This window comes from Hyla sarda, chromosome 8 (genome assembly GCF_029499605.1).
Source record: "Hyla sarda isolate aHylSar1 chromosome 8, aHylSar1.hap1, whole genome shotgun sequence".
NCBI classification, from domain to species: Eukaryota; Metazoa; Chordata; class Amphibia; order Anura; family Hylidae; genus Hyla; species Hyla sarda.
In genome coordinates this window covers 137147051-137167324 of record NC_079196.1, presented here as the reverse complement: position 1 = coordinate 137167324, position 20274 = coordinate 137147051, and the positions used below count along the sequence as shown (strand labels likewise).

Here is a 20274-nt window from a genome sequence, read left to right as displayed (position 1 = left end):
GGGTAGTACTGTGTCTGCTCATAGCTAAATCTGCATCGTCTTTCCCGCTGCCTGACAGGAAATAAGTGTGGTTCTACCCTTAAGAATTTCATATATCATAAAAAAAAAAAAAAAATATTTTACAAAAAGTGAGCAGGGCTTCCTGCAGCTTGGCAGAATCATAAAAATACACCAGAAACTGATGTAAGCTGTGCCAGAAATCTACTCCAGCTCCTAACTGGTGTACATTCTTAATCTGGCACACAGTGTGAGATATGTACCAAATTTATTTACTTAACAATAAGTCACTCACTACAAAGTAGTTACATAGGTAGTTCTTAACCTCTTAAGGACCAATGACGTTGTGAGACGTCATGGCACCCTGGGCTTTAAGGACCAATGACGTCCCACAACGTCATGGCGTTTTCCGGTCCCTTCCGCGTGCCGGGCAGAGATCGGAAGCGGATGCCTGCTGAAATGCTTCAGCAGGCATCCAGGGCAAACGCCGAGGGGGGCCATGTAGGCCCCCCATGTCGGCGATCGCCGTAAATCGCAAGGGAAATCGCGCTTGCGATCTGCGGAGATACCGGGCTGATCGGGTCTCTGGGACCCGACCGCCCGGTAATTTTGCATGATCCCGGTTGTCACAGACAGCCAGGACCATGCTGGAGGATAGGAGCGAGGTGGCAAGCCTGCTAACCGACCAAACGCAGGGGGGGGGGGGGTTACTTCCTCCCGCCCTGCCCGACCCCTGGAAGTCCGGAGAGGACGGGAGGAAGACCGGAGGACGCGGCGGGGGACGGGGGAGTTCTGGGGCCTGGCCCCGGTACTTACCTCGTCCCTGAAGACCCGGATCCCGGCGATGAAGACGGCGGCGGCGGCAGGTGAGTTCCTCTTCAGCCGCGGTCGAGCCCTTTACAGCAATGCATGTCACTGTAAAGCGACATGCATTGCTGTATTGGGACCCTGTATACTACAACTCCCAGCATGCCCAGACAGCCCTTGGCATCTGGGCGTTGTAGTTCTGTAACATCTGGCCCTTCAGATGTTGCAGAACTACAACTCCCAGAATGCCTGGACAGTTTTTGGCATACTGGGAGTTGTAGTTTTGCAACATCTGGAAGGGCACAGATTGGGAACCACTGTATTAGTGGTCTGCAAACTGTAGTCCTCCAGATGTTGCAAAACTACAACTCCAAGCATGCTGGGAGTTGTAGTTCGGCAACATCTGGCTCTAAAGATGTTGCCGAACTACTACTTCCAGCATGCCTGAGAATGTTTGGGAGTTGTGGTTTTGCAACAACTGGATGCACACTGGTTGGAAAACATTGTCTGTTTCCTAACTCAGTGTTTCCCAACCCGTGTGCCTCCAGCTGTTGAAAAACTATAACTACCAGCATGCACTGATAGACTGTGCATGCTGGGAGTTGTAGTTTTGCAACAGCTGGAGGTCCAGTCCCCCCCCCCCCCTGTGAATGTACAGGGTACAGTCACATGGGCAGGGGGCTTACAGTGAGTATCAGGCTGCAAGTTTGCGATGCAGCAAATTATGCGCGGCAGCTCAAACTCGCAGCGGGAAACTCGCTGTAATCCCCCGCCCGTGTGAATGTACCCTAAAAACACTATACTACACTACACTAACACATAATAAAAGGTAAAAAACACTACATATACACATACCCCTACACAGCCCCCTTCCCCTCCCCAATAAAAAAGAAAATTGTCTAGTATGCCACTGTTTTCAAAATGGAGCCTCCAGCTGTTGCAAAATAACAACTCCCAGTATTACCAGACAGCCACTAACTGTCCAAGCATGCTGGGAGTTTTGCAACAGCTGGAGGCACCCTGTTTGGGAATCACTGGCGTAGAATTCCCCTATGTCCACCCCTATGCAAATCCCTAATCTAGGCCTCAAATGCGCATGGCGCTCTCACTTTGGAGCCCTGTCGTATTTCAAGGCAACAGTTTAGGGTCACATATGGGGTATCGCCGTACTCGGGAGAAATTGCCTAACAAATTTTGGGGGGCTTTTTCTCCTTTCACCCCTTATGAAAAGGTAAAGTTGGGGTCTACACCAGCATGTTAGTGTAAAAAAATAAATTTTTTACACTAACATGCTGGTGTTGCCCTATACTTTTCATTTTGACAAGAGGTAAAAGGGAAAAAAGACCCCCAAAATTTGTAATGCAATTTCTCCTGACTACGGAGATACCCCATACGTGGGCGCAAAGTGCTCTGGGGGCGCACAAGGCCCAGAAGGGAGAGTGCACCATGTACATTTGAGGTGATTTGCACAGGGGTGGCTGATAGTTACAGCGGTTTTGACAAACGCAAAAAAAAAAACACATGTGACCCCATTTCAGAAACTACACCCCTCACGGAATGTAATGAGGGGTGCAGTGAGAATTTTAACCCCACTGATGTCTGACAGATCTTTGGAACAGTGGGCTGTGCAAATAAAAAATGTTGTACAGCCCACTGTTCCAAAGATCTGACAGACCCCAGAGGGGGGTAAATGCTCACTGTACCCCTTGTTACGTTCCTCAAGGGGTCTAGTTTCCAAAATGGTATGCCATGTGGGGGTTATTTTGCTGTCCTGGCACCATAGGGGCTTCCTAAATGCGACATGCCCCCCGAGCAAAATTTGCTCTCAAAAAGCCAAATATGATTCCTCTTCTGAGCATTGTAGTTCGCCCGTAGTGCGCTTCAGGTCAACTTATGGGGTACCTCCATACTCAGAAGAGATGGGGTTACAAATTTTGGGGGGTATTTTCTGCTATTAACCCTTGCAAAAATGTGAAATTTGGGGGGGAAACACATTTTTGTGATTTTTTTTACGTATGCAAAAGTTGTGAAACCCCTGTGGGGTAATAAGGCTCACTTTATTCCTTGTTACGTTCCTCAAGGGGTCTAGTTTCCAAAATGGTATGCCATGTGGGTATTTTTTGCTGTCCTGGCACCATAGGGACTTAATAAATGCGACATGTCCCGAGCAAAATTTGCTCTAAAAAAGCCAAATATGACTCGTCTTATGAGCATTGTAGTTTGCCCGTAGTTCACTTCAGGTCAACTTATGGGGTACCTCCATACTCAGAAGAGATGGGGTTACAAATTTTGGGGGTTATTTTCTGCTATTAACCCTTGCAAAAATGTGAAATTTAGGGGGAAACACATTTTAGTGAAATTTTTTTTAATTTTTTTTTACATATGCAAAAGTCGTGAAACACATGTGGGGTATTAAGGCTCACTTTATTCCTTGCTACGTTCCTCAAGCGGTCTAGTTTCCAAAATGGTATGCCATGTGTTTTTTTTTTTCCTGTTCTGGCACCATAGGTGCTTCCTAAATGCAACACGCCCCCCAAAAACCTTTTCAGAAAAACGTACTCTACAAAATCCCCTTGTCGCTCCTTCGCTTCTGAGCCTTCTACTGCGCCCGTCCAACACTTTACAAAGACATATGAGGTGTGTGCTTACTCGAGAGAAACTGGGCTACAAACATAAGTATACATTTTCTCCATTTATCCCTTGTAAAAATTAAAAAATTGGGTCTACAAGAACATGCGAGTGTAAAAAATGAAGATTGTGAATTTTCTCCTTCACTTTGCTGCTATTCCTGTGAAACACCTATAGGGTTAAAATGCTGACTGAATGTCATTTTGAATACTTTGGGGGGGTGCAGTTTTTAGAATGGGGTCATTTGTGGGGTATTTCAAAGATTAAGACCCTTCAAATCCACTTCAAACCTGAACTGGTCCCTGAAAAATTGTGATTTTGAAAATTTTGTGAAAAATTGGAAAATTGCTGCTGAACTTTGAAGCCCTCTGGTGTCTTCCAAAAGTAAAAACATGTCAACTTTATGATGCAAACATAAAGTGGACATATTGTATATGTGAATTTAAAAAACAAATTATTTGGAATATCCATAAGAATAGCGACAAAATTTTATCAATAACATAAAGTAGAATATGTCACGAAAAAACAATCTCGGAATCAGAATGATAGGTAAAAGCATCCCAGCGTTATTAATGTTTAAAGTGACAGTGGTCAGATGTGCAAAAAACGCTCTGGTCCTATGTATGTCTGCCTATGTAAGTGATGTTAGAGCAATAACTATATTAGAATATTCAAAATGGGATTTTATGGTCTAGCAGTGGTAAGTGCCATGAAGTCAACAGCTCATCCAGCAAATCAAATTTGTAGCTAAGCTGGGAAATGTCCAGTGGTATAAAAGTTTGGTTCCACAGACAGCACACTTTACATTTATGAATTGAATCACTGTACACAGTAGCTGCAACACGCATTCTTGTTTAGATTCTTATGGAGACACATAGGAGTCTACCAATCAAAACAGAAATTGCATGTTAACTTCTTTACAACATACCACATTATAATATATATAATCTCTGTTGTGCACAGCTAAAGCTAAACATTAGCGATCATGCTGACTAACGGCATTTAACTCTTTAGATGCAAACTGGGGCACCTAAAAGTAAAAGAAAGGAGCCAATGGGTTCGGCAGTAAGGATGGCAGCTGGATGTCTCCTTTGTCTGAGGCAGACTGTGCAAGAAGCGACTGATTGTTTTTATTTGTCCCCTATGAGGAAGTAAAAAGCGTGAATAAAATAGCAATTTTACAAAAGTGGGCAGGACACCTGGAGAAAATGGGAGGGTGGTAAATAAAACTTAGAGAATGTTTCCTGTGGAGTAAGCCACATTTTGGCTTCAACATGTATCAACTGTTTTGCCACAGAGCCCCTTATGGTGACAAGTGTCAAGCTATTCTTCCTGCCCTGAGGAAATTCAGCATGACCCCTGAGGTTGAGACATCCATAAAGCAGAAAGGTTAAGCTGTAGGCCTTGCGAATGGCTTTCCCAGTTAAGATGGTATCTCTAATCACTAAGGAGCACTTTACATGAGTGGGCAGGCATGGAATGTCATTTTGAAGGCAGACACCAATTTCCATGGGAAAGTCAAGTAGTCTCCAAAGAATGATAACTGGACTCATGGAGCCAGTCCATGACGAAATAGGCAGGAAAGATTATTACCACAGAGGTTGGGAAAACCCACCCAGCCATGCGCTTTACATAGCATTAATTTTTGAAGGGCAATCAAAGGACGCTTGCTTGCCAATATAAAACGCCTAAAGGCATTTATTTAAGCACTTTTTAGGGCTTATTGTTCAATGCCACCAACATCAGTTTGACGCTGTGTGAACAGACCGTACGCCTGTCTGCTGCCTGCTCTGACTGCTTTGCCAATCTGATGATTTTCTATATTGCCTCCGAAAGCGCCAGTAAGGACGGGGAGGAAACCCACTTTTCTGCTGTCATTCTCGTCCACCTCATCATCAAGTTGTGATTATGAGCCCCAAAGGTGGTAGAGACGCCGGCATGTGAGGCCATATACTAGTACGAGCAACCCTGGTGCCCGTAATAGTCCAACCCCCCCCAGACAAGTTTACCGGTGCCCCTTACCAGTGAACTTGTCTGGACTGTGCCAGCGGACTATGAGCCCGCAATTCCAGAGTTTTTTTGGCAACTCAGGAATAAAGATTGACATTGTCGGATTCACTTAAATGGACTTTAAGTTATTTTTAAGTGACGACTTTGGCAATCTCGTCCCTCATATACTCTAAACTTGTAAGTTTACTTGGAGGTACTCTCACAAAGTTTGTAGAGTTTCACGCCACACCGCGCCCGCTTCAAGGGAATATACTGGCGGAAAATGAGTCTCCCCTTAAAACTGATGAGAGACTCATCAGCAGTACGTCCCTGAGCAGTACGTAGGCCTCCAAAAATTTGGCCCCAAAGTGATCGATGACCGGCCTCACTTTGTAATGCCGGTCATGGGCGGGATCACCTTGGGGCAACCATGCCGCATTATCTGCATAATGCAGGCATTTCCGAATCACCTCGTACTGCTTCCGTGTCATCGCCATACTGTAAAGCGGGGTCTGGTAGAGGACGTCCCCGCTCCAGTAATGACGTACACTTGGTTTTTTGACCAGGCCCATATGCAGCGTGAGGTCCCAAAATGTCCTCATTTCCGCTGCATCAATGGCACGCCATTCATTGGACCTGGCCATAAATGAATCAGGGTGGTGGGCAATGAACTGCTGGGCATACAAGTTCGTTTGCTCCACCATTAGATTGATCAGGCTGTCCCTGAAAAAAAAAACTTTAAAAAGTCCAGATCAGTGAAGCCAGCATGGTCAATCCAGATTCTTGAGTCGCCAACAAACTCAGGAATCCGTGGCGGATAACCCTCTGGGGGGCTCCAGACAGGGTCACCAGAAGGGGGCTCCGGTGCACTTGTCTGGGGGGGCCGGACTCCTATTACGAGCGGCATTGCAACTCGTACTAGTGTCGGCCACTGGGTCACACTCATAGGGGGTGCGTGGCCTCGCCTGGCGGCGTCTCCGCCGCAGTACAGGGGACTCATCATCACTGCTAGATGATGAGGAGGGCGATGAAGAACACAAAAAAGTTGGATCTTTATCGTCCTCACTGACAGATTCGGAGTTGGAGGCTAAAAAAGCGTAAGCCTCCGCTGCCGAAAATGCCCGGCGGGCCATCACCTTTTTTCTACGGTGGCGGGGGGGGGGGGGTAAGTATGTAATGTGTGGTGCTTGGTGTAAAAAGAGTAGAACAGTAATAGAAAAAAAAAATGTAATCTGCGGCCAAAAAAAAAAAAAAAAAGAGGGGAGGCAAACGCAGCTCCCTGAACCCCTAATAGGACCCGGGGTAAGGGATCAGACCCTAATAGGACCCTGAGGACGGGGTGGGGTACTTTTTTTTTACTTTTAATACTCCTACCTGTCCCTGCAAACAGCTTACCCTATTCTAAGGCTCTTGAGGGGGCTCCGGAGCTCCGAGGGGGGATTCATGTCTTCTTCTCCCTGCTGCACCCACTGACTGAACGAAAACAGCGGGTCCAGCAGTGGGAAGGAACCGTTAACCCCTCCTCTGCCGCTCTGTTATTGGCCGGACGATCGCCGGCCAATAGCAGCGTTGCTGGCACGGTGACAGTATTGTCACCGCTCCCCAGCAACGGCAGGAGATTGGCGGTAAATTGTACACCGCTGATCACCTTGTATTTCGGGGTCATCAGGTCACAGGTGACCCGAATGACCCGAATCACCGAAGATCGCTTGTGTGATTTCGCAAGCAATCTCTGGCGATCACTGACATGCGGGGGTCCCAGGATCCCTGGGCAGGTTAGTGCTGGTGCCACCGTGGAGTGTCCAAGGCCCTCCCTGCTGGACTGCCTGTACCCTCCTCTGCTGCTGAGCCAACGATGAGGGACATCTACCTCGCTGTCCTGGCCCTGGGGGTTGACACTGGCACCATTAACCCCTTAAGGACCCAGCCTAAATATACCTTAAGCGCCCGGCCATTTTTTGAACATCTGACCACTGTCACTTTAAGCATTAATAACTCTGGGATGCATTTACCTTTCATTCTGATTTAGAGATAGTTTTTTCGTGACATATTCTAGTTTATGTTAGTGGTAAAATTTTGTCGATACTTGCATCATTTCTTGATGAAAAATTCCAAAATTTGATGAAAAAATTGAAAATTTTGCATTTTTTTTTACTTTGAAGCTCTCTGCTCATAAGGAAAATGGATATTCCAAATAAAGTATATATTGATTCACATATACAATATGTCTACTTTATGTTTCCATCATAAAGTTGACATGTTTTTACTTTTGGAAGACACCAGAGGGCTTCAAAATATAGCAGCATTTTTCCAATTTTTCACAAAATTTTCAAAATCGAAATTTTCAGGGACCACTTCAGTTTAAAGTGGATTTCAAGGGCTTTCTTATTAAAAATAACCCATAAATGACCCCATTATAAAAACTGCACCCCTCAAAGTATTCAAAATGACATTCAGAAAGTTTAACCCTTTAGGTGTTTCACAGGAATAGCAGCAAAGTGAAGGAGAAAATTCAAAATCTTCATTTTTTACACTCATGTTCTTGTAGACCCCGTTTTTGAATTTTTACAAGGGGTAATAGATGAAAAATCCCCCCAAAATTTGTAACCCAATTTCTCTCGAGTAAGGAAATACATCATATGTGGATGTCAAGTGTTCAGCGGGCGCAGTAGAGGGCTCAGAAGGGAAGGAGCGACAATAGGATTTTGGAGAGTGAATTTTGCAGAAAACCCCCACATGGCATACCATTTTGGAAACTACACCCCTCAAGGCACGTAACAAGGGGTCCAGTGAGCCTTAAAATCCCACAGGTGTTTGACGACTTTTCGTTTAAGTCGGATGTGTAAATAAAAAAATTTTCACTAAAGTGCAGTTTTTTCCCCAAATTTATCATTTTTACAAAGGGTAATGGGAGGAAATGCTCCCCAAAATGTGTAACCCCATCTCTTCTGAGTATATAAATACCCCATGTTAGGACGTAAAATGCTCTGCGAGCGAACTACAATGCTCAGAAGAGAAGGAGTCACATTTAGCTTTTGGAAAGCAAATTTTGCTGAAATGGTGCTGTGATGTCGCATTTAGGAAGCACCTAGGGTGCCAGAACAGCAAAAAACAAAACAAAACACACGGCATACCCTTTTGGAAACTACACCCCTCAAGGAACGTAACAAGGGGTACAGTGATCCTTAAAACCTCACAGGTATTTCACGACTTTTTGTGAAAGTTGGATGTGTAAATGAAAAAATATTTTTTCACTAAAATGCTATGTTTTCCCCAAATTTTACATTCTTACAAGGGGTAATAAAAGAAATGGGGTTACAAATTTTGGTGGTCATTTTCTCCTGAGTATGGAAATACCCCATGTTTGGACGTCAAGTGCTCTGCTGGCACAATACAATGCTCAGAAGAGGAGGAGCGCCATTTAGCTTTTTGAAAGAGAATTTTGTTGGAATGGAAGTCGGGGGGCATGTGTGTTTACAAAGCCCCCCGTGGTGCCAGAACAGTCGACCCCCGCACATTTGACCCCATTTTGGAAACTACACCCCTCACAGAATTTAATAAGTGGTGCAGTGAGTATTTACACCCCACTGGCGTTTGACAGATCTTTGGAACAGTGGGCTGTGCAAATGAAAAATGTAATTTTTCATTTTCACGGATCACTGTTCCAAAAATCTGACACCTGTGGGGCGTAAATGCTCACTGTACCCCTTATTACATTACGTGAGGGATGTAGTTTCCAAAATGGGGTCACATGTGGGGGGGTCCATTGTTCTGGCACTATGGGGGCTTTGTAAACACACGTGGTCTTCAATTTCGGACAAATTTTCTCTTCAAAATCCCAATGGCGCTCCCTCTCTTCTGAGCATTGTAGTTTGCCCGTAGAGCACTTTACATGCACACATGGGATATGTTCTTACTCAGAAGAAATGGGGTTACAAATTTTGGGGGGCTTTTTTCCTATTTTCCCTTGTGAAAATGAAAAATTTAGGGTAACACCAGCATTTTAGCGGAAATTTTTTTTTCTCATTTTCCCATCCAACTATTTTGTCAAACACCTGTACCCCACAGTTAAGGCGCACTATACCCCTTGTTACGTTCAGTGAGGGGTGTAGTTTCCAAAATGGGGTCACATGTGGGTATTTCTTTTTTTGTGTTTATGTCAGAACCGCTGTAAAATCAGCCACCCCTGTGCAAATCACCAATTTAGGCCTTAAATGTACACAGTGCACTCTCACTCCTGAGCCTTGTTGTGCGTCCGCAGAACATTTTACGCCCACATCTGGGGTATTTCCGTACTCAGGAGAAATTGCGTTACAAATTTTGGGGGTCTTTTTTGCTTTTACGGCTTGTGAAAATAAAAAGAATGGGGTAACACCAGCATGTTAGTGCAACATTTTTTTTATTTTTTAAACTAACAGGCTGGTGTAGACCCCAACTTTTCCTTTTCATAAGGGGTAAAAGGAAAAAAGCCCCCCAAATTTGTAGTGCAATTTCTCCCGAGTACGGCGATACCCCATATGTGACCCTAAACTGTTTCCTTGAAATACGACAGGGCTCTGAAGTGAGAGAGCACCATGCGCATTTGAGGACTAAATTAGGGATTGCATTGGGGTGGACATAGGGGTATTCTACGCCAGTGATTTCCAAACAGGGTGCCTCCAGCTGTTGCTAAACTCCCAGCATGCCTGGACAGTCAGTGGCTGTCCGGAAATGCTGGGAGTTGGCGATTTGCAACAGCTGGAGGCTCCGTTTTGGAAACACTGCCGTACAATACGTTTTTCATTTTTATTGGGGGGGGGGGGGGCAGTGTAAGGGGGTGTATATGTAGTGTTTTACCCTTTATTATGTGTTAGTGTAGTGTAGTGTAGTGTTTTTAGGGTACGTTCACACTGGCAGGCATTTACAGTGAGTTAACCGCTAGGAGTTTGTGCTGCGGCGAAAAATTTGCCACAGCCCAAACTTGAAGCAGAAAACTAATTGTAAACCTGGCTGTGTGAATATACCCTGTACATTCACATGGGGGGACAAACCGCCAGCTGTTTCAAAACTTCAACTCCCAGCATGTACTGACAGACCGTGCATGCTGGGAGTTGTAGTTTTGCAACAGCTGGAGGCACACTGGTTGGAAAACCTTCAGTTACCTAACTCCGTATTTTCCAACCAGTGTGCCTCCAGCTTTTGCAAAACTACAACTCCCAGCATGTACTGATCGCCGAAGGGCATGCTGGGAGATGTAGTTATGCAACAGATGGAGGTAAAAACTACAAATCCCAGCATGCTCAGACAGCAAACTGCTATGTGGGCATGCTGGGAATTGTAGTTTTGAAAGATCTGGAGAGCAACAGTATAGAGATCATTGTGCAGTGGTCTCAAACTGTAGCTCTCCAGCTGTTGCAAAACTACAAATCCCAGAATGCCTAACCAGCTCTCTGGGCATGCTGGGAGTTGTAGTTTTTCAACATCTGGAGGGCTACAGTTTAGAGACCACTCTATAGTGGTCTCAGACTGTAGCCCTCCAGATGTTGCTAAGCAACTCACTGGCTTCCGTAGGATCCACGGAGCTGCGTCGCCGTCCTCTTCTTCCGTCGATCGCCACCCGCTGCAGTCGCCGATGGGTGAGTGGATCTTCGGCGCCGGTCGGGTGTCGTCGTTTCCCCGTTCTGCCCCGCCTATTGAGGGTGGGCAGGACGGGGAAACAGAAAGTAAAGCCCCCCGCCCCCAATCTGCTTTTGGTCATCGCGTCTTGATGACCAATAGCAGAGATAGGAGGGGTGGCACCCCTGCCACCTCACTCCTATCGCTTCAGGGGGATCGTGGGGTCATCGGGTCACCATAGACCCGAATCGGCGCAAATCGCAAGTTTGAATTCACTTGCGATTTGTGCCGATCACCGACATGGGGGGGGGGGGGGGGGTCTGATGACCCCCCTGGGCATTTGCTCGGGGTGCCTGCTGGCGCGCGGTGGGGACAGAAATTCCCACAGGCATATGGATACATCCTGGGTCCTTAAGTACCCGAAAGCCAGGGCGTATCCATACGCCCTAGGTCCTTAAGGGGTTAAGGAAGAGGTGTCTCTGATTCGGCAAGATCTCCACTGGACCAACAAGCGGATTACGGCCCTGGAGGACAGACTTTGAGACAAGGAGGATAAATTCCCAGATGTGCAGAAAGAGCTAGGCCGAGCTGTGCACAATGTGTCCTTACTAATTGCCAAGTTGTATGACTTAGAAAACCATCTCCGACGGAATAATCTTCGGTTCAATGGCGTCCCTGAACGGGCTGAAGGTAAAGCTGTGGGGGACTATTTTAACCTCTTCAGGACATAGGGCGTATGGATACGCCCTGAATCCCGAGTCCTTAAGGACCGAGGGCGTATCCATACGCCCGTGGGAATTCCGGCCCCCACCGCTAGCCGGTTGGGGACCGGAGCCGGATGCCTGCTGAAATCGTTCAGCAGGCATCCCGGCATATCGCCCAGGGGGGTCATTATGCCCCCCCATGTCGGCGATCGCCGCAGATCGCTGGACAATTCAGTCCAGCGATCTGCGGCGATTCCGGGTCAATCGGGTCTCCGGTGACCCGGTATTACTGGCTGTTCGGGGCCGTCTCTGACGGCCCCGAACAGCCAGAGCCTGCAGGGGTGAGGTGGCACTGGTGCCACCTCACGATCGCCCTGATTCGTCGGCCGGATTACCGGCCGACCAATCAGGGCGCCTGCTGCGGGTGTCACTCCCGCACCCGCTCCGCCCCTCTTCCGGAGGACGTGAGCGGGTGCGGGAAGACGACCCCCGGTGCTGGGGACCCCGATCCCCGGCGCCCCTGTTGGGATCGGGGCCCCAGGAGCAGCTGCGGCGGCGGGACTGACCTGCAGCGTCTGGATCGTTGGAGGTGAGTGACAGCCTCCTGCTGTTGCTTAGCAACAGCTCCCAGCATGCAAAAAGGGCATGCTGGGAGCTGTAGTTATGCAACAGCAGGAGGCAGACCACCACAACTCCCAGCATTCCCTTATGGGCATGCTGGGACTTATGGTTTTGCAACAGCTGGAGGCACATTTTTTCTATGGAAAAGTGTACCTTCAGCTGTTGTATAACTACAACTCCCAGCTTGCACAAACAGCTAAAGTGCATGCTGGGAGTTGTAGTGGTGCATCTGCTGGTTGCATAACTACAACTCCCAGCATGCCCGTTGGCTGTCGTGACTGCTGAGAGTTGTAGTTTTGCAACAGCTGAAGGCACACTGATTGTGAAACTCAGAGTTTTTTTTTACCTAACTCAGTGTTTCACGACCGGTGTGCCTCCAGCTGTTGCAAACTACAACTCTCAGCAGTCACCGTACACCATGCACCGTACATGCTGGGAGTTGTAGTTTTGCAACAGCTGGAGGCACACTGGTTGTGAAACACTGAGTTAGGTCACAAACTCCGTGATACATAACCAGTGTGCCTACAGTTGTTGCAAAACTGCAACTCTCAGCAGTCACCGACAGCCAACGGGCATGCTGGGAGTTGTAGTTATGCAACAGCTGGATGTCCCCCCCCAATGTGAACGTACAGGGTACACTCACATGGGCGGAGGCTTACAGTAAGTATCCGGCTGCAAATTTGAGCTGCCGCAAACTTTCTGCTGCAGCTCAAATTGCCAGCGAGAAACTACTGTGAACCCCCCGCCCGTGTGACTGTACCCTAAAAACACTACACTACACTAACACAAAAAATAAAATAAAAAGTAAAAAACACTACATAAACACATACCCCTACACAGCCCCCCTCCCCTCCCCAATAAAAATGAAAAACGTCTGGTACACCACTGTTTCCAGAACGGAGCCTCCAGCTGTTGCAAAACAACTCCCAGTATTGTCGGACAGCCGTTGACTGTCCAGGCATGCTGGGAGTTTTGCAACAGCTGGAGGCCCCCTGTTTGGGAATCACTGGCGTAGAATACCCCTATGTCCACCCCTATGCAATCCCTAATTTAGGCCTCAAATGCGCATGGCGCTCTCACTTTGGAGCCCTGTCGTATTTCAAGGCAAGAGTTTAGGGTCACATATGGGGTATCGCCGTACTCGGGAGAAATTGTGTTACAAATTTTGGGGGGTATTTTCTGCTTTTACCCTTTTTAAAAATATAAAATTTTTGGGAAAACAAGCATTTTAGGTAAAAAAAAAAAATTTTTTTTTACATATGCAAAAGTCGTGAAACACCTGTGGGGTATAAAGGTTCACTTAACCCCTTGTTACGTTCCCCGAGGGGTCTAGTTTCCAAAATGGTATGCCATGTGTTTTTTTTTTGCTATCCTGGCACCATAGGGGCTTCCTAAATGCGGCATGCCCCCAGAGCAAAATTTGCGTTCAAAAAGCCAAATGTGACTCCTTCTCTTCTGAGACCTGTAGTGCGCCAGCAGAGCACTTTTCACCCCCATATGGGGTGTTTTCTGAATCGGGAGAAATTGGGCTTCAAATTTTTAGGGGTATTTTCTGCTATTACCCTTTTTAAAAAAAAATTTTTTTGGGGAAAACAAGCATTTTAGGCAAAATTTTTTATTTATTTTTTACATTTGCAAAAGTCGTGAAACACCTGTGGGGTATTAAGGTTCACTTTATCCCATGTTACATTCCCCGAGGGGTCTAGTTTCCAAAATGGTATGCCATGTGGGTTTTTTTTTGCTGTTCTGGCACCATAAGGGCTTCCTAAAGGTAACATGCCCCCCAAAAACCATTTCAGAAAAACGTACTCTCCAAAATCCCCTTGTCGCTCCTTCCCTTCTGAGCCCTCTACTGCGCCCGCCGAACACTTTACATAGACATATGAGGTATGTGCTTACTTGAGAGAAATTGGGCTACAAATACAAGTAAAAATTTTGTCCTTTTACCCCTTGTAAAAATTCAAAAATTGGGTCTACAAGAACATGCGAGTGTAAAAAATGAAGATTGTGAATTTTCTCCTTCACTTTGCTGCTATTCGTGTGAAACACCTAAAGGGTTAAAACGCTGACTGAATGTCATTTTGAATACTTTGGGGGGTGTAGTTTTTATAATGGGGTCATTTATGGGGTATTTCTAATATGAAGACCCTTAAAATCCACTTCAAACCTGAACTGGTCCCTGAAAAATACTGAGTTTGAAAATTTTGTGAAAAATCGGAAAATTGCTGCTGACCGTTGAAGCCCTCTGGTGTCTTCCAAAAGTAAAAACTCATCAATTTTATGATGCAAATATAAAGTAGACATATTGTATATGTGAACCAAAAAAAAATGTATTCGTAATATCCATTTTCCTTACAAGCAGAAAGCTTCAAAGTTAGAAAAATGCGAAATTTTCAAATTTTTCATAAAATTTACGGATTTTTCACCAAAAAAGGATGCAAGTATCGATAAAAATTTACCACTATGTTAAAGTAGAATATGTCACGAAAAAACAATCTCGGAATCAGAATGATAACTAAAAGCATTCCAGAGTTATTAATGTTTAAAGTGACAGTGGTCAGATGTGCAAAAAACGCTCCGGTCCTTAAGGCCAAAATGGGCTCCGTCCTGAAGGGGTTAAATCATGGCTCCTGACTAAGTTTGGAAAGGATAATCTGTCTCCATTTTTCACTGTGGAGCTTGCACACAGGGTGCCCTTCCGTGCTCCGCCACCAGGGGCGCCGCCTCGTCCGATCCTCCTGAAAATCCTCCATTTTAAGGAGTGGGATACCATACTGCATGCTGCTCATAATCATCCTAACCTTACTATCGACGGGGCACGTGTTTCTATTTTCCTGGATCTCTACAATGAGCTACAGAAGAAAAGGGCTCAATTCCTGGACATCAAGAGGGACTCTTATAGTGTACCCGTGAGATCCGAATTTTTTATTTTTTTTTTTTTTTTTAACATATCACTCAGTACCTAATCCTGACCATGTACATCTTATCTGTGTGCCTATCACCTTTATTCATTTTTTTATTACGCTTTTAATTTAGCGCACTAGTCTGAATTCCTCTCAAAAGGAGGGATGTTATGCTGTTTTGCTTCCTTAGGCTGTGTCTGTTACTTACGATCCTGATCTCCAGTGTTGAATGTGTTCTTCTGGACATTGCTGCCGGAGCAGCTCCACCACTGTCTTTTCTCCTGGACCGTGGGGTGTGCACTTTTTTCTGATCCTGCGGCTTGTTATCTGCTGGACTCGCAGCAAGACACTAGAAGCTTACTGACTTGTGGGTCAGTTCTTTCTCTTCTCGTAATACATTAATGGACCCTAGCGGTTCTCCCTTTTTTTTTTTTTTGGTTTAGCTTGGTTGTTCTTATGCTATTTTTTTGTTTGTTTCATCCCCTTTTTTTGCCCTTTTTCTTACCATGTGCAGTTTTCCTATGTGGTGATGTGTATGCTATGTTTCATGCCCCTGTCTAATGCCTTGGGGAAGACACCGTGGGTTATCCTTTATTCTGTCTGTGTATCCTTTATTCTGAATTGCTCAGGGGGGGCCCGAGCCATATCAGTTTCTAAGGAGGACCCCTCCCCCACCCTAATATCAGTTAATTATTAAGGCCCCCCATATGCTGCAGCTTATTCAGGCCCCCCCCCCACCCCTCCATATCGATGATCTTAGAGAGTGACAGTCAAATCAGATCTCAGATCAGACTAAAAATAAATAAAACTTACCTCTCCTGCTCCGCTACTCCCAATGTCTGCTGGGCTGTCCCAAAGTGAGCGCCTTCCCTGCTGGTCTCCAACAGCCCGTGCTGCACAGTCACGTGACTGCGCACAGCATCAGGTCACAGTGCACGCTATGGCGGAGGGGTAAGTAGCGCTTCTCTCCACTGCCTCTCTTGCATTTTAGTGAGTGCTTCCAGAAGCGCTCACTAGTATGAAAGGGCCAGGGCCGGCCCAAGACAGACATTGTGCTGCCTGGGTACAAGTGTGAAATGCTGCACACATCCCCCCCCCCCCCCCCCCACCACCACCACCACCACAAAAAAAAAAAAATATGCCATAAAATTGCACTGCAACTCAAATTAATCTGCAGCATTAGGTAGGCAGCAGTTACCCCACATAAGGTTGCATAGCTTCCCTACATTAGGTAGCATAGATTCCCCACAAAAGGTCCACACAGCCCCCCCCCCCCCCACCCCCAACACACAGACACACACACACACACACTTTCCTGGCCTGCACAGCGCTTCTCTCTGGTGGCGGCTTGTTGAGTGACTTCACTGACTTCCTCCTGTGCGGGTCTGCGGAGGTACGCCACTTGCGCGACATCCCTTGTCAGACCCGGGTTTGGTCGGCTGCAGACTGTCTAAAGGGCCCGCTGCGCTATTATGCACCACGGCCGCTTTAGAACATTAAGCAGCGGCAGGGCCGGCCCTACCATGAACCTACTAGGCTTAAAAGAAAAGGGTCACCCCTGAAAAGTGCCGCCTGGGACCAATGGTCCCACCGGGTCCCATAGAGAACGCTTCAAGACACAGGCGATTTCCTCCCCTGCTACTCACACTAGGGGGTGTTCATTTTGGTTTACAGGGCTATCGCGTTTTGTGTCTTTCCTCCCACATGGACCCTGATGGGCGCTTTATTTGCTTACATTGCACTGTTTTTAGGGCGCAAGTTATTCTTGTGGTGGTCCATATCCCTCCTCCTCACTCTGGGGAGATTAAGAAAATACTTTTTGTCTTCTCTGCATTACCGCAAGTGCCCACTCTGCTTATTGGGGACTTTATGCTGTAATATCTCCCCGATTGGATAGACCTTATGTTGTGCCCGGTGTCATTCCTGCCAGTCGGTCTTTAGCATGTCTCCTGGAGGAGGTAAGCATCTGTGACTTGGAGAGGGTTCAGAATCCTGACACCTGCCATTACTCCTGTTATACTAGCTCTCACAGGACCCTTTCACATATTGATCTAGATCTAGGTACCTCTTTGTTGCCCTTAGTGGGGGACCTCGTAGTATTTCTTACCATTCCCCTATACATTTCAGGCTTTGCTGGGGTGGCCCTTCCAGCTCCCTGACTACTCTGTGGCGGTTGCATCTCTTCTGGTTACAGTTGGTAGATTTATGGGGTGACATGGATCAGGCCATTCGGGACTATTTTCTTGTTAACTCGGACACCTCCTCTGTTTCATTGATCTGGGAAGCGATGAAGGCATATGTACAGGGTCTATATATCCAGAAAGTTAGCCGGCATAAGACTAAATCCAGAGAGCTGACAATGGCCCACAGACATAGGGTGGTTAAGACTGAGGCGTGACTGAGGCGGACCCTTTTCCTGTGTCCAAGGGGCATTGGAAGGAGGCACAGACCCTTTTAAAAGGATCACCTCCTTCATGTTGCTGACAATAAGCATTTCTTGTTTTAGGAGGGTGAGAGCGCTGGCCCCTACATAGCTGAATTGTCTGACGCCGTTGGGGACATTCTACACTTTGACTCTGACATATTACGCTGTCTCTATGATTTTTACAGGGACTTCTACACATTTAAACTCTCCTCTGTCTGCCCTGCTGACTTAAGACGCCTATGTTGCTGACATCTCTTTGCCCACTCTTTCCCTGCAGCAAGTACCATACCTGGATGAACCTCTCACAGTTCATCCAGGTGGCTCTCCAGTCCTTGGCTAATAAGAGGGCCCCAGGGGTGGAAAGTCCGCCGAGGGAATTCTTTTTACTTCCCTGACTTTTGGAATTGTTTGAAGAGTTGCCTCCCTCCATGAGAGGAAATTATAGTTGTCCTCCAAAAACCCGTAAAAGACCAGAGATTGCTAGACTCCTATCGCCCGATCTCGCTCTTGACGTCTTACTTTAAGTTGCTGGCTCGGGTCTTGGCAAATAGGTTATCCTGAGTGGCTGCTGATTTAATCCATCCCGTCCAGTCGGCTTTATGTCCAATCGCTCAACATCTCATTACCTGAGGCATCTTCATCTTAATATCCAAGACTATCAGGGGATGGGGAGGGACGTGTGGCCATTATCTCATTCGACGCTGGAAAAGCTTTTGTCAGCATTGAGTGGGAATTTCTTTGGGCTGTCATGCGACGGATGGGCTTTGGGACCCACTTTCTATGCTGGGTGCAGAGTTAAGGCTAATGGTGGCCTTTTAGATTGCTTTGCCCTTGGTAGAGGAACGAAACAGTGGTGTCTCTTTTTACCACTGCTCTCCTCCATAGCGATTGAGCCCCTGGCATCCATGCTTATTTCTTCGCCAGATATTAGGGGTTTTCCTTGGTGGGATGATGAACGAGTGTCCCTCGACGCTGATGACATGCTGTTGTACACTACAGATTATTATTTTTCTATAGGATCGATTATGTCCTACTACTTACGGTGGGTACTCTGGCCTAATTGGGTAAAATCTGTGTTCATGTTCATGTCACCTTCCATACGGTCTCCTTTGTTGCCCCCTACCCCCCTACAATTGGTGGAGCGTTTTAAATACAGTGCGAATGCTGGGTACAGTGCGAATGCTGGATTATATCTCTGATAACTTGTTGCCTTTCCTGAGTCAGTTTCAGAGAAAGGTTGATGTGTGGTCTAGACTGCCCCTCTCTGTAGTTGGCTGTTGTAATTTAGTTAAGATGATTATGATGCCACAGTTACTGGATGTTTTACATAATTCCAAGATATGGATCCCGTTCTTATATTTTAAGCGAGTTAAAGGAGTAGTCCAGTGGTGATTCAGTGGTGAGCAACTTATCCCCTATCCTAAGGATAGGGGATAAGTTGCAGATCGCGGGGGGTCCGACCCCTGGGGCCCCCCGCGATCTCCTGTACGGAGCCCCGACAGCCCGCTGGAAGGGGGCGTGTCGACCTCCGCACGAGGCGGCGGCCGACACGCCCCCTCAATACAACTCTATGGCAGAGCCGAAGCGCTGCCTTCGGCAATCTCCGGCTCTGCCATTGAGATGTATTGAGGGGGCGTGTCGGCCCCCGCCTCGTGCGGGGGTCGACACCCGCTATCTCGGCGGAGAGCCGGGGCCCCGTACAGAGAGATCGCAGGGGGCCCCAGCGGTCGGACCCCCCGCGATCTCAAACTTATCCCCTATCCTTATGATAGGGGATAAGTTTTTCACCACTGGACTACCCCTTTAATGGAAGGGGGGTTGTGCCAGGATAATCTTGGAGACGCTGCAGATACCATCAGGGGTTAAATCAAAGGTTACATTTAATTATGACGTATCACAACTGTTCAGTTGGAAAAAGAAAAAATCATTTTAAGATATGCCTTTTCTCATTCCCTAGTTGTCTACTATTTTATTCAATCCAGTTGAAGGTTTACTTGGGATATTTAAATTTATAAAAGTGTCCAGTATTTCTATTATTAGTATAGGAGACTTACCATGTCTTTTTATTTTTTTTTACCATGTTTTCCTTCTTTTCACTGAGTTTTATGTATATTACTATAATATTGTGAGTCCGTTTCGGGTTTTTAGGTTTACTAAATCCCGACAGGTACTTCCATCTGTCTAGAAGGTAATGCAACATCATAAATACGTAACAAGAGATTTTACTATTTATATGTGTTTTGCATAATAAGCCTGTACTCTATAACTAAGACGCATCAGAGTTGTTACTGTTCATGAAACCATGGATCCTGGATGTTTCTTTCCTCTAATTGCTGAGCAATGAAGCCAGGGGGCGGTGCCGGCGGGTCCGCGCACAGGTGTGGATGTTGGCTGGGTGAGCTGTTGTATTGCTTGTATTTTAGACTAATATAGCTCTGGGCAGCTATACCCATGTACCTACTTCCGTATGTCCACAGTGATGCAGCCTCCCTTCAGCAGTAGCAGCTTAACCCCTTCACCCTCCCCCCTACATGTCAACTATAGTACTGTACTGTTTAAGCTGTTTCATTGCAGTTTCACTAGCATTATGTCATATTATAGCTGG

The 20274-nt window shown here is 46.5% G+C and overlaps 1 protein-coding gene across 5 annotated transcripts in view; it reads right to left on the bottom strand.

The window, feature by feature from the left end:
• The window catches only part of PGAP1 (post-GPI attachment to proteins inositol deacylase 1), a 1221194-nt gene that overhangs the window by 974887 nt on the left and 226033 nt on the right, over positions 1-20274 (bottom strand). The gene's annotated exons all lie outside the window — the stretch shown is intronic.